We start from the raw sequence: 16,070 nt of genomic DNA, 5'->3' as shown, positions 1-16,070 counted from the left end.
GCAAGCTGCTTCATACAGCTTCAAGAACGCTGGTGCAAACAGCTTCAAGAACGCTGGTGCAGAGAGCTTCAAGAACGCTGGTGCTGGGAGCTTCAAGAACGCTGGTGCAAACAGCTTCAAGAACGCTAGTGCAGAGAGCTTCAAGAACGCTGCCAGAGAGCCCAACAAGCTGGTACCCATCTTCAGAACGCTGCTGCTCTCCTACCATATCCCTCTCCCCCCAGCAAGTTCTACGGCACTCCAGCGTCTTAAAGACGTCTTCCAGGAGAAACACCCTACACAGGTGTTAGGTCTACCTGTGTGCGGAGGAGCGCACACACGCCCTGGGTTCAGAGGTGCTGAGTGAGAGCCCCACTCAGCAAATAGGAACGATCCCTAGGACTGATGATACCAGCCTGGGAACATCCAAGGACTCCAGCATCCTCCTAATGTAAGTATGTGGTCATACGTGTACAGAGTGAGTATAAGATGTCTTGACTGTGTTCCAGTCAGTTTTGACTGTCCAGTCAGTCTTGACTGTGTTCTAGTCAGTCTTGACTGTATCTCCCTCCCTGTCTCACCCTGCCTTTCTCACCTTGGCTGTCTCACCCTTCTTGTCTCTCCCTCTCTGTCTCTTCCTGTCTCTCCCTCCCTGTCTCACCCTTCTAGTCTCTCCCTGTCTCTTCCTCTCTGTCTCACCCTTCCTGTCTCGCCTCACTATGGATCGTTCTCTCGCCTCCCATCACACCCTGCCTGTCTCACCTCCCGTCACACCCTACCTGCCTCACCTCCCGTCACACCCTACCTGTCTCACCTCCCGTCACACCCTACCTGCCTCACCTCCCGTCACACCCTACCTGCCTCACCTCCCGTCACACCCTACCTGCCTCACCTCCCGTCACACCCTGCCTGTCTCACTTCCCGTCACACCCTACCTGTCTCACCTCCTGTGACTTGTTCTTTGGAAAATTCCTCCTCTTCAACACTCCTCTCTCAGCCATTGTTTACCATCTCTATACTCACGTCTCTTTAGTTTTTCTACCCCCGCTGTTTGTTGTTTCTTTGTAACGACGTCAAAGGTTAATATACTGTGTGCTCGCTGCTGCCTACTACTGCTGCTTTATAATCTATAGCTTTTAATGTATCTGAAATTTATCTACTAGATATTAGGTGTTAGTTTTTCGACATTTCTCCCCCTCTCATTCTCGTTGATTTTTTTTTTTTGAAGTTCCTCGTTGATGAGCCCAGAGTCTTGCCCAAGAAGCTCGGGCTCACTATCAGCTGCTAAATTTTCCAAAAGCTTCTCTACGACTATTATTAAATTTTAAGTGTAGGGAAGTGTTGTAAAGTGTTGGTTGGTGTACGACTGGTGGGTTGGTGTACGACTGGTTGGTTGGTGTACGACTGGTTGGTTGGTGTACGACTGGTTGGTTGGTGTACGACTGGTGGGTTGGTGTACGACTGGTGGGTTGGTGTACGACTGGTGGGTTGGTGTACGACTGGTGGGTTGGTGTACGACTGGTGGGTTGGTGTACGACTGGTGGGTTGGTGTACGACTGGTGGGTTAGTGTACGACTGGTGGGTTGGTGTACGACTGGTGGGTTGGTGTACGACTGGTGGGTTGGTGTACGACTGGTGGGTTGGTGTACGACTGGTGGGTTGGTGTACGATTGGTGGGTTGATGTACGACTGGTGGATTGGTGTACGACTGGTGGGTTGGTGTACGACTGGTGGGTTGGTGTACGACTGGTGGGTTGGTGTACGACTAGTGGGTTGGTGTACGACTGGTGGGTTGGTGTACGACTGGTGGGTTGGTGTACGACTGGTGGGTTGGTGTACGACTGGTGGGTTGGTGTACGACTGGTGGGTTGGTGTACGACTGGTGGGTTGGTGTACGACTGGTGGGTTGGTGTACGACTGGTGGGTTGGTGTACGACTGGTGGGTTGGTGTACGACTGGTGGATTGGTGTACGACTGGTGGATTGGTGTACGACTGGTGGGTTGGTGTACGACTGGTGGGTTGGTGTACGACTGGTTGATTGGTGTACGACTGGTGGGTTGGTGTACGACTGGTGTGTTGGTGTACGACTGGTGGGTTGGTGTACGGGTGGATACGACTGGTGGGTTGGTGTACGACTGGTGGGTTGGTGTACGACTTGGTGTACGACTGGTGGGTTGGTGTACGACTGGTTTATTGGTGTACGACTGGTGGGTTGGTGTACGACTGGTGAGTTGGTGTACGACTGGTGGCTTGGTGTACGACTGGTGGGTTGGTGTACGACTGGTGGATTGGTGTACGACTGGTGGATTGGTGTACGACTGGTGGGTTGGTGTACGACTGGTGGGTTGGTGTACGACTGGTTTATTGGTGTACGACTGGTGGGTTGGTGTACGACTGGTGGGTTGGTGTACGACTGGTTTATTGGTGTACGACTGGTGGGTTGGTGTACGACTGGTGGGTTGGTGTACGACTGGTGGGTTGGTGTACGACTGGTGTGTTGGTGTAAGACTGGTGGGTTTGTGTACGACTGGTGGGTTGGTGTACTGGTGGGTTGGTGTACGACTGGTGGATTGGTGTACGACTGGTGGGTTGGTGTACGACTGGTGGGTTGGTGTACGACTGGTGGGTTGGTGTACGACTGGTGGGTTGGTGTACGACTGGTTTGTTGGTGTACGACTGGTGGGTTGGTGTACGACTGGTGGGTTGGTGTACGACTGGTGGGTTGGTGTACGACTGGTGGGTTGGTGTACGACTGGTGGATTGGTGTACGACTGGTGGATTGGTGTACGACTGGTGGGTTGGTGTACGACTGGTGGGTTGGTGTACGACTGGTTTATTGGTGTACGACTGGTGGGTTGGTGTACGACTGGTGGGTTGGTGTACGACTGGTGGGTTGGTGTACGACTGGTGGATTGGTGTACGACTGGTGGGTTGGTGTACGACTGGTGGGTTGGTGTACGACTGGTTTATTGGTGTACGACTGGTGGGTTGGTGTACGACTGGTTCATTGGTGTACGACTGGTGGGTTGGTGTACGACTGGTGAGTTGGTGTACGACTGGTGGCTTGGTGTACGACTGGTGGGTTGGTGTACGACTGGTGGATTGGTGTACGACTGGTGGGTTGGTGTACGACTGGTTTGTTGGTGTACGACTGGTGGGTTGGTGTACGACTGGTTTGTTGGTGTACGACTGGTGGGTTGGTGTACGACTGGTGGATTGGTGTACGACTGGTTTATTGGTGTACGACTGGTGGGTGGGTGTACGACTGGTGGGTTGGTGTATGACTGGGGGGGTGGTGTACGCCTGGTGGGTTGGTGTACGACTGGTGGGTTTGTGTACGACTGGTGGGTTGGTGTACGACTGGTGGGTTGGTGTACGACTGGTGGGTTGGTGTACGACTGGTGGGTTGGTGTACGACTGGTGGGTTGGTGTACGACTGGTGGGTTGGTGTACGACTGGTGGGTTGGTGTATGACTGGTGGGTTGGTGTACGACTGGTGGGTTGGTGTACGACTGGTGGGTTGGTGTACGACTGGTGGGTTGGTGTACGACTGGTGGGTTGGTGTACGACTGGTGGGTTGGTGTACGACTGGTGGGTTGGTGTATGACTGGTGGGTTGGTGTACGACTGGTGGGTTGGTGTACGACTGGTGGGTTTGTGTACGACTGGTGGGTTGGTGTACGACTGGTGGATTGGTGTACGACTGGTGGGTTTGTGTACGACTGGTGGGTTGGTGTACGACTGGTGGATTGGTGTACGACTGGTGGGTTTGTGTACGACTGGTGGGTTGGTGTATGACTGGTGGGTTGGTGTACGACTGGTGGGTTGGTGTACGACTGGTGGGTTGGTGTACGACTGGTGGTTTGGTGTACGACTGGTGGGTTTGTGTACGACTGGTGGGTTCGTGTACGACTGGTGGATTGGTGTACGACTGGTGGGTTTGTGTACGACTGGTGGGTTGGTGTACGACTGGTGGATTGGTGTACGACTGGTGGGTTTGTGTACGACTGGTGGGTTGGTGTATGACTGGTGGGTTGGTGTACGACTGGTGGGTTGGTGTACGACTGGTGGGTTGGTGTACGACTGGTGGGTTGGTGTACGACTGGTGGATTGGTGTACGACTGGTGGGTTTGTGTACGACTGGTGGGTTGGTGTACGACTGGTGGATTGGTGTACGACTGGTGGGTTGGTGTACGACTGGTGGGTTGGTGTACGACTGGTGGATTGGTGTACGACTGGTGGGTTGGTGTACGACTGGTGGGTTGGTGTACGACTGGTGGGTTGGTGTACGACTGGTGGGTTGGTGTACGACTGGTGGGTTGGTGTACGACTGGTGGGTTGGTGTACGACTGGTGGATTGGTGTACGACTGGTGGGTTTGTGTACGACTGGTGGGTTGGTGTACGACTGGTGGATTGGTGTACGACTGGTGGGTTGGTGTACGACTGGTGGGTTGGTGTACGACTGGTGGATTGGTGTACGACTGGTGGGTTGGTGTACGACTGGTGGGTTGGTGTACGACTGGTGGGTTGGTGTACGACTGGTGGGTTGGTGTACGACTGGTGGATTGGTGTACGACTGGTGGGTTGGTGTACGACTGGTGGGTTGGTGTACGACTGGTGGCTTGGTGTACGACTGGTGGCTTGGTGTACGACTGGTAGGTTGGTGTACGACTGGTGGATTGGTGTACGACTGGTGGGTTGGTGTACGACTGGTGGGTTGGTGTACGACTGATGGGTTGGTGTACGACTGGTGGGTTGGTGTACGACTGGTGGGTTGGTGTACGACTAGTGGGTTGTTGTACGACTGGTGGGTTGGTGTACGACTGGTGGGTTGGTGTACGACTGGTGGGTTGGTGTACGACTGGTGGGTTGGTGTACGACTAGTGGGTTGGTGTACGACTGGTGGGTTGGTGTACGACTGGTGGGTTGGTGTAAGACTGGTGGGTTGGTGTACGACTGGTGGGTTGGTGTACGACTAGTGGGTTGGTGTACGACTGGTGGGTTGGTGTACGACTGGTGGGTTGGTGTACGACTAGTGGGTTGGTGTACGACTGGTGGGTTGGTGTACGACTGTTGGGTTGGTGTACGACTGGTGGGTTGGTGTACGACTGGTGGGTTGGTGTACGACTGGTGGGTTGGTGTACGACTGGTGGGTTGGTGTACGACTGGTGGGTTGGTGTACGACTGGTGGATTGGTGTACGACTGGTGGGTTGGTGTATGACTGGTGGGTTGGTGTACGACTGGTGGGTTGGTGTACGACTGATGGATTGGTGTACGACTGGTGGGTTAGTGTACGACTGGTGGGTTGGTGTACGACTGGTTTGTTGGTGTACGACTGGTGGGTTGGTGTACGACTGGTGGATTGGTGTACGACTGGTGGGTTGGTGTACGACTGGTTTGTTGGTGTACGACTGGTGGGTTGGTGTACGACTGGTGGGTTGGTGTACGACTGGTTTATTGGTGTACGACTGGTGGGTTGGTGTACGACTGGTGGGTTGGTGTACGACTGGTGGGTTGGTGTACGACTGGTGGGTTGGTGTACGACTGGTGGGTTGGTGTACGACTGGTGGATTGGTGTACGACTGGTGGGTTGGTGTACGACTGGTGGGTTGGTGCGCGACTGGTGGGTTGGTGGACGACTGGTGGGTTGGTGCGCGACTGGTGGGTTGGTGTACGACTGGTGGATTGGACTGGTAAACTGGGTGGTGAGCCGCTGATCAAGGTAATAGGCTGGTGGGCTGGCTGGGTGGGTAAGTGGGTGGTGGGCTGTGAGAGTAATGGGTGGTGGACTGTGAGAGTAATGGGTGGTGGACTGTGAGAGTAATGGGTGGTGGACTGTGAGAGTAATGAGTGGTGGACTGTGAGAGTAATGGGTGGTGGACTGTGAGAGTAATGGGTGGTGGACTGTGAGAGTAATGAGTGGTGGACTGTGAGAGTAATGGGTGGTGGACTGTGAGAGTAATGGGTGGTGGACTGTGAGAGTAATGGGTAGTGAACTGTGAGAGTAATGGGTAGTGGACTGTGAGAGTAATGGGTGGTGGACTGTGAGAGTAATGGGTGGTGGACTGTGAGAGTAATGGGTAGTGTACTGTGAGAGTAATGGGTAGTGGACTGTGAGAGTAATGGGTGGTGGACTGTGAGAGTAATGGGTGGTGGACTGTGAGAGTAATGGGTGGCAGACTGTGAGAGTAATGGGTGGTGGACTGTGAGAGTAATGGGTGGTGGACTGTGAGAGTAATGGGTGGCAGACTGTGAGAGTAATGGGTGGTGGACTGTGAGAGTAATGGGTGGTGGACTGTGAGAGTAATGGGTGGCAGACTGTGAGAGTAATGGGTGGTGGACTGTGAGAGTAATGGGTGGTGGACTGTGAGAGTAATGGGTGGTGGACTGTGAGAGTAATGGGTGGTGGACTGTGAGAGTAATGGGTGGTGGACTGTGAGAGTAATGGGTGTGAACTGTGAGAGTAATGGGTGGTGGACTGTGAGAGTAATGGGTGGTGGACTGTGAGAGTAATGGGTGGTGAACTGTGAGAGTAATGGGTGGTGGACTGTGAGAGTAATGGGTGGTGGACTGTGAGAGTAATGGGTGGTGGACTGTGAGAGTAATGGGTGGTGGACTGTGAGAGTAATGGGTGGTGGACTGTGAGAGTAATGGGTGGTGGACTGTGAGAGTAATGGGTGGTGGACCAGCTAAATGCCATCACCATTCCCATGATATTCTCTTCAAGGATCTGATCTCCAGTCTGTCGTGGGTTTTCTTCCACATTTCCTATATTCCGTACTGTAGCAGAAGCTTCAGCGAAACTTTAGCAGAGTTTTTGTGGAAATCCCAGGAAACCCAACTCCACAAGCCAGTTCTCCAAGCCAGTCCTCCAAGCCAGTGCCAGTCCTTCAAGTCAGTCCTTTAAGTCAGTCCTTCAAGTCAGTCCTTCAAGTCAGTTCTCAGTCAAGCCAGTCCTCCAAGCCAGTCCTACAAGCCAGTCAGTGCTTCAAGTCAGTCCTTTAAGTCAGTCCTTCAAGTCAGTCCTTCAAGCCAGTTCCTCCAAGCCAATCCTCCAAGTCATTGCCAGTCCTTCAAGTCAGTCCTTTAAGTCAGTCCTTCAAGTCAGTCCTTCAAGCCAGTTCTCCAAGTCAGTCCTCCAAGCAGTCAGTGCCAGTCAGTCTTCAAGCCAATCCTTCAAGTCAGTGCTTCAAGCCAGTCCTTTAAGTCAGTCCTTCAAGCCAGTCCTTCAAGCCAGTCCTCCAGTCGGTCTTACCTGTATCTCCGTGACTGCTAAATACGCTAACACAGTTGTCTGGTCTCCACCTGTTCTATAATGTTGTTTATAATACCGGTGTCGTCAGATGTTTATACATATATTAACAATAGATGTCTGCCGTTTTAAAAAGTGAATTTCAGTTGAGTTTTTAATAGCTTTACAAAAGATCCATAGAGTCTTCTACGGCAATTATGAAACATAAGACTCACCAGAAACATCTTCCTTCCCTCCCCCTCAACACAAGACACCACAGACATCCTCCTTCCCTCCCCCTCAACACCCCCGTCAAGACCCACCACAGACATCTTCCTTCCCTCCCCCTCAACACCCCCGTCAAGACCCACCACAAACATCTTCCCCCCTCCCCCACACCACCCCTTCAAAACCCACCCACCCCTCCAACACCTTCTACAACACCCACCCCTTTCACAAACTCTCCCTTCCCCTTCCAAAATCGCACTTTTCCACAGTGAGCCCAGGGGCTCGTCTCCTGCCGTAGCCACAGCAGGAAAGAGCCTCACACATCAGGTGTTCACCCACAGAGAAGTAATAATCATAACAATAACAACCTTGAGGAAACAAGGTCGTCCTTGAAGGAGAAAGTCTCCACTCAAGCTGTTATAATTGTCCAGTAAAGGAAAAATAAGCCGCTTAGGGCTGCTCAGGGTCAATCAGCCCTTAGGAAGGCGACCTATGTGTGGGCGGCTGTGATGCAATCCCACGCCCACTACTGTGGTGGTGGTAGTGGTGGTGGTACTAGTGATGATGATGGTGGTGGTAGTGGTGGTAAGGGAAACATTGATCTTGAGAGGACGATGGATTAAAGGTCGGGAGCTGAGAGAGAGGAGAGTATCAAACTGGCAGCCCCAACACCAGCTCTTCCTCATTGACACATCACCAGACAGCCAGCCAGCCAGCTAGCCTGCCAACCTGCCTGCCAACCACCCAGCCTGCCTGACAGCCAGCCTGCTTGCCTGACAGTCACCCTGCCTGCCTGACAGCCAGCGAGCTAGCCAACCAGCCAGCCTGCCTGCCAACCAGCCTGCCTGACAGCCGGCCAGAATGCCTGACAGCCGTCCAACCTGCCTGCCAACCAGTCAGCCTGCCTGACAGCCAGCTTGCCTGATTTACAGCCAGACAACCAGCCTACTGCCCCTCAACAACACTAGTAATTCTCACAGTCATCCTCACACTAGTCATTCACCATTCATCCTCACTTTCATCATTCTAACATAAGTCATTCTCACACTCGTCATTCACATATTCATTATTTCCACACTTCTCACTTTCACACACACACACACACACACACACACACACACACACACACACACACACACACACACACACACACACACACACACAACACCTCTGTGGCAGTGTACTGTTTTAAAAAAACTGACAAAAAATACGAGATAAAACATCTCTCAATAACAGATAGTAGAGCAGTGCGCCCCGGTGACATTTACCCTATAACAGTTATAGATTTTCGGTAATATCTGAAAAAACAGCCCTGGATTATACTGTAGGGGTATTTTCGGCGTTAAACGGCAAATGGTACGTCAGTTTTTTGTTTGGATGATTCATATCCTGATGGGGGAATCTAATGGGCCCTTCTGATGGGTAGTTTGAAGTGGGGGCAGTTTGATGAGGCATCCTGATGAGTAGTCCGTTCTGATGGGTGGTCCGTTCTGATGGGTGGTCCGTTCTGATGGGTGGTCCGTTCTGATGGGTGGTCCGTTCTGATGGGTGGTCCGTTCTGATGGGTGGTCCCTTCTGATGGGTGGTCCGTTCTGATGGGTGGTCCGTTCTGATGGGTGGTCCGTTCTGATGGGTGGTCCGTTCTGATAGGTGGTCCGTTCTGACGGGTGGTCCGTTCTGATGGGTGGTCCGATCTGATGGGTGGTCCGTTCTGATGGGTGGTCCGATCTGATGGGTGGTCCGATCTGATGGGTGGTCCGATCTGATGGATGGTGTGATCTGATGGGTAGTGAACATACCATTAACACCAGCACTACCACCACTAACACCACCACCACCATTAGTACCGATCTGATAGGACAACCACCATGTCATCACCACTAGAACTACCATGGTGGGTACTAGCCCCACATACCACTGTCATCACCACTAGAACTACCACCACTACTACTAGCCCAACAACCACCACAAGCATCATCACCACTAGAACTACCACTACCACTACTAGCCCCACAACCACCACTAGCACCATCACCACTAGAGCTACCACCACCACGACTAGCCCCACAACCACCACTAGCACCATCATCATTAGAACTACCACCACCAGTACTAGTCCCACAACCACCATTATCATCATAACCAAAGAACTACCACCACCACTACTAGCCCAACAACCACCACAAGCATCATCACCACTAGAACTACCACTACCACTACTAGCCCCACAACCACCACTAGCACCATCACCACTAGAGCTACCACCACCACGACTAGCCCCACAACCACCACTAGCACCATCATCATTAGAACTACCACCACCAGTACTAGTCCCACAACCACCACAAGCATCATAACCACTAGAACTACCACCACCACTACTAGCTCCACAACCACCACTAGCATCATAACCACTAGAACTACCACCACCACTACTAGCCCCACAACCACCACTAGCACCATCACCACTAGAACTACCACCACCACTACTAGCCCCACAACCACCACTAGCACCATCACCACTAGAACTACCACCACCACTACTAGCCCCACAACCACCACTAGCATCATCACCACTAGAACTACCACCACCACTACTAGCCCACAACCACCACTAGCATCATAACCACTAGAACTACCACCACTACTACTAGCCCCACAACCACCACTAGCATCATAACCACTAGAACTACCACCACTACTAGCCCCACAACCACCACTCATAACCACTAGAACTACCACCACAACTACTAGCCCCACAACCACCACTAGCAACCCCCCCTGCAAAAAACCACTTGGAAAAACAACCACTTTCCAAAAACCCCACAATAAAAACCACTATCCACAACCACTGGGCCATCACCATTACCACCACTGTAACAACCCCTGCACCCCCAAAAAATGTCCATAACCACCACTGGTAAAAACCCCCATAGTCACCCCCCAACTGACCCAACCACCACTGCCCCAAACCCCACTTTTTCCCAACCACCATCCCACCACCACAGTTCACACCACACCCCCAGCCACCACTAATCCAAAACCAGCACTAGCCCCAACCCCCCTTTTCCACAACCCCACAGTCCACAAACCACAGTCCCATCACCACCATTACCACCACTTTCCACAACCACACCCACAACCCCCCTACCCAACCCACTAACCAAAACCACCACTGTACACACCACCAACTCACCACTAGCACCAAAAACCCCCTAAAACACCACCACTAGCCCCCGCCATCATGTAAAGACCATTTTTCTCCACCTGACAACCAATTCCCCACCACTGCGCCAAACCAACTGTCCCACCACAAATCCACAAGCAAGCACCCCACCCTGGTACCCCTATCATGGTACCCACCAGGGGCCAGGACCCCCAAATTTCAACAACCACTGGTCCCACAACCACTTCCACAACCACCTCCCCCCTACCATCACCCCCCTCCCACCAAAACCACAACCACCACAGCACCACACCCCCCTAGTCCAACCACTACCCCCAACCACCACTTACCAAAACCACTGTACCAAAACCACCACTAGTCCCAACCACTGACCCAAAAACCACTGATCACACAACCGCTGTCCACACAACCGTTTAACACCACCACTGGCACCAAGCCACCACTGTACCCACCACTGGTACCGACACCACTGGTAAAACCACCACTAGACCAAAAAAACCACTGGTACCAAAACACCACTGTCCAACCAAACTATCCAAAACCACCACAATTACCACAACCACCACTATTCCAAAAACCCCACTGTACCCAAACACTAGTAAAACAACCCTAGTACCAAAACCCCCTTTTCCACAACCCCCCATATTACAAAACCCAACTAGTACCCAACCCGCTGTATCACCCCCAAACCACAACCGCCAATAGTACCCAACCACCACTGTACCCCCCCACCACTTTACCACACCCCCCGGGTACCACAACCGCTTTCCCAAAACCACTAGTCCCAGCCACCCCCAAAACCACACCACTTTCCAAAACCCACTAGTCCACACCACCACTGCCCCCAACCACCCTGTCCACAATCCCCCGGGGCCAAAACCCCCAAATTCCAAAACCACCACTGACCCCTCCACTGGGCCACCACTAGTACCACCACCCTAGTACCACAACCACTGGTACCAAAACCATCACCACCCCCTGCAAAAACCCCCAAATACCAAAACCACCCTAGAAACCCCACTGGTCGAAAATCACCTTTGGTACCAAAACCCACTGTAAAAGCAAACTAGTACCCCCCACCACCACTAGTACCACAATCACCACTGTACCACAACCCTGTACCACAATCCCCCTAGTCCACACCACCACTGGTAACAAAAAAGCAATCCACCACCCCTCCCCCAACCCCACTAGTAACACCAGCCACTGCCCAAATCACCACTAGTCCCCCCATCCCCTAGTCCAAAACCCACCATAGTACCACAACCCCCACTATCCCAAAACCACCACTTACCACACCACCCCCATCCCAAAACCCCCACTAGCCAAACCGCTAGTCCACACCAAAAATAAAAACCCACCCCCATCCCCCACCCCACTATAAAACCACCACTGTCCCAACCCCCCATGGTCCAAAACCACCACTGGTACCACACCACCACTGTCCACACCCCACTATACACCCCCCCCTATCCAACCGTGGTCCCAAAACCCCACCACAAATCCCAAACCACCATGAACACCACCACTGTACCAAAACCACCGCTAGTACCACTCCACCACGGGTCCACCCCCACCACCCGGTAAAACAATCCAAAACCCCCAACCCAAAACCACCACAGTACCCCCAACCCCACTAGTACCACAACCACCACAGTGCCACACCCCCACTAGTCCCAAACCGCTGTACCACACCACCACTTCCACACCACCCTGAACAAACCACAAATCCAAAAACCCACTGAAAGCCACCACAGTAAAAACCCACCACTGTACCAAAACCACCACTGGTACCAAAACCACCCTAGTACCACAACCACTAATTACCAACCACCGCTTCCAAAACCACCACTAGTACCACACCACCATTTTTCCCACACCCCACTGACCCAAAAACCCTAGTACCAAAACCACCACTAGACCACACCCCCACTGGACCACACCCCATGGTCCCACAAAAACCGTAGACCACAACCACTGTAAAACCACCACTTCCACAACCACCACTGCCCAACCACCATAGCCACACAACCACTGTACCACACCACCATGTACCAAAACAACCATAAACCACCACCACTATAACAACAACCGCATACCAAAACCACCATTACCAAAACAACCGCGGTCCAAAACCACCCAAAAACCACACCACCACGGGAAAAACCAATGTACCACACACCACTGGTCCCAACCCCACTTCCACAAACCATGGCCCCCAAACCACCACTGTACCAAAACCAACTGTACCCCCACCACTGTACCACAAAAACACTGTACCAAAACCACCACCCCACTAACCTCGACATCTTCCATCAACACAGTAATTAACCCCTAGGCCCTGCTGATCCTTCTAATTCCAGGTCTTCCCCCAATTATTAGTCCAAATTTTTTGAGGCTACAAAAGGTTTTTGCTTCCCGCTTTTTAATAAATTTTTCCCACTCCTAACTCTACTGCAGTCAGTCGTCTCTTCTAAACCCCAAAAGCAATATTTATAAAAATTGTTCATTATTCGAGTTTTTTCGTTGTCCTTCCCATCTCTTGAGCCGTCCCCCTTGAAATTTCTTCTGTCTCCCTTTCTTTCTCAACCACCACTAGTACCACAACCACCACTAGTACCACAACAACCGCTAGTACCACAACCACCACTAGTACCACAACCACCACTAGTACCACAACAACCGCTAGTACCACAACCACCACTAGTACCACAACCACCACTAGTACCACAACAACCGCTAGTACCACAACCACCACCACCACTAACCTCGTTATGCATCTTCCATCAACACAGTAATTACCACACACTAGGCTCCTGCTGGACCGCTCCTTCTCACAACCACCACTTCCAGGTCTTCTCAGTCATTATTAGTCCAAATTACTTTGAGAGCTACGAAAGATTTTAGCGTCACTGACTCTACTTAATAAATTATTCCACTCACCGTAACTCTACTGTACAGTCAGTCGTCTCTTCTAAACTCTCTCCTGCTGGAAAAGCAATATTTATCCAAAAGATTTTAGCGTCACTGACTCTACTTAATAAATTATTCCACTCACCGTAACTCTACTGTACAGTCAGTCGTCTCTTCTAAACTCTCAAAAGCAATATTTATCCAAACTGAATTCATTATTTCGAGTTCTTTCTTAGTTGAATACCTTCGCTCCCCTATCTCTATGTATGACCGTCTCCCACTTGTATACTTCTCTCATGTCTCCCATTTCATTCTACTGTGAATCTTTCAATAAAATCTGAAGTTTCAGGTGTCTCAGTCAACCGGGTGAGGTTAGAAACCAGAGTACAGGTGAGGTTAGAAACCAGAGTACAGGTGAGGTTAGAAACCAGAGTACAGGTGAGGTTAGAAACAAGAGTACAGGTGAGGTTAGAAACAAGAGTACAGGTGAGGTTAGAAACCAGAGTACAGGTGAGGTTAGAAACAAGAGTACAGGTGAGGTTAGAAACCAGAGTACAGGTGAGGTTAGAAACCAGAGTACAGGTGAGGTTAGAAACCAGAGTACAGGTGATGTTAGAAACCAGAGTACAGGTGAGGTTAGAAACCAGAGTACAGGTGAGGTTAGAAACCAGAGTACAGGTGAGGTTAGAAACCAGAGTACAGGTGAGGTTAGAAACCAGAGTACGGGTGAGGTTAGAAACAAGAGTACGGGTGAGGTTAGAAACCAGAGTACGGGTGAGGTTAGAAACCAGAGTACGGGTGAGGTTAGAAACCAGAGTACAGGTGAGGTTAGAAATCAGAGTACAGGTGAGGTTAGAAACCAGAGTACGGGTGAGGTTAGAAACCAAAGTACAGGTGAGGTTAGAAACCAGAGTACAGGTGAGGTTAGAAACCAGAGTACGGGTGAGGTTAGAAACCAAAGTACAGGTGAGGTTAGAAACCAGAGTACGGGTGAAGTTAGAAACCAGAGTACGGGTGAGGTTAGAAACCAGAGTACGGGCGAGGTTAGAAACCAAAGTACAGGTGAGGTTAGAAACCAAAGTACAGGTGAGGTTAGAAACCAGAGTATGGGTGAGGTTAGAAACCACAGTATAGGTGAGGTTAGAAACCAGACTATGGGTGAGGTTAGAAACCAGAGTACGGATGAGGTTAGAAACCAGACTATGGGTGAGGTTAGAAACCAGACTATGGGTGAGGTTAGAAACCAGACTATGGGTGAGGTTAGAAACCAGACTATGGGTGAGGTTAGAAACCAGACTATGGGTGAGGTTAGAAACCAGACTATGGGTGAGGTTAGAAACCAGACTATGGGTGAGGTTAGAAACCAGACTATGGGTGAGGTTAGAAACCAGACTATGGGTGAGGTTAGAAACCAGACTATGGGTGAGGTTAGAAACCAGACTATGGGTGAGGTTAGAAACCAGACTATGGGTGAGGTTAGAAACAGACTATGGGTGAGGTTAGAAACCAGACTATGGGTGAGGTTAGAAACCAGACTATGGGTGAGGTTAGAAACCAGACTATGGGTGAGGTTAGAAACCAGACTATGGGTGAGGTTAGAAACCAGACTATGGGTGAGGTTAGAAACCAGACTATGGGTGAGGTTAGAAACCAGACTATGGGTGAGGTTAGAAACAGACTATGGGTGAGGTTAGAAACCAGACTATGGGTGAGGTTAGAAACCAGACTATGGGTGAGGTTAGAAACCAGACTATGGGTGAGGTTAGAAACCAGACTATGGGTGAGGTTAGAAACCAGACTATGGGTGAGGTTAGAAACCAGACTATGGGTGAGGTTAGAAACCAGACTATGGGTGAGGTTAGAAACCAGACTATGGGTGAGGTTAGAAACCAGACTATGGGTGAGGTTAGAAACCAGACTATGGGTGAGGTTAGAAACCAGACTATGGGTGAGGTTAGAAACCAGATTATGGGTGAGGTTAGAAACCAGACTATGGGTGAGGTTAGAACCCAGACTATGGGTGAGGTTAGAAACCAGACTATGGGTGAGGTTAGAAACCAGACTATGGGTGAGGTTAGAAACCAAACTATGGGTGAGGTTATAAACCAGGGAGTGTTATTACGTCCCTTATACAGTGGATTAATTGTTATCATCCTTCTCTGTACGTTAGTCCGTGTGTTTATATCCATTCTGCACACAGACTAGAAATGAGCTGCATAATCTAAGAGACGTCTGACTGACGACGCATAGAGCTGTTGTATAACCTCTGTACTCTTGTTACTTATACTTCCTCCCTCATCCACGATATAAATCCAAGTAATCTCTTACCCTTATCAATAACATCACTGCGACTAGCCGAGGATTCGAACCCATGTCGTTTTGGCCCGCCTCATGGTGAGCGAAAATCACGTGATGCTCTAACCCACAGGACCACTCAATCCTACAAGAATCACGCACCCAGCAGAGCTAGGTGTTTTACCGTGATCCGAGGACATACGGTGGTGTGGGTGCCTCTGAGCTAATTTCATTC

General features: G+C 51.0%; 1 protein-coding gene across 1 annotated transcript in view; it reads left to right on the top strand.

Annotated features, from left to right (window-relative positions):
* The first annotated feature begins 210 nt into the window (after nt 1-210).
* Nucleotides 211-16,070, top strand: part of LOC128693554 (uncharacterized) — a 101,794-nt gene continuing 85,934 nt past the window's right edge. Inside the window, exon 1 of the mRNA XM_070097444.1 lies at nt 211-430. The gene's annotated coding sequence lies outside the window, so the exon portion shown is untranslated. The remainder of the gene's footprint in view (nt 431-16,070) is intronic.

This window comes from Cherax quadricarinatus, chromosome 57, assembly GCF_038502225.1.
Source record: "Cherax quadricarinatus isolate ZL_2023a chromosome 57, ASM3850222v1, whole genome shotgun sequence".
NCBI lineage: Eukaryota > Metazoa > Arthropoda > Malacostraca > Decapoda > Parastacidae > Cherax > Cherax quadricarinatus.
The sequence above is the reverse complement of the archived record's forward strand: the minus strand, read 5'-3'. Positions and strand labels throughout refer to the sequence as shown.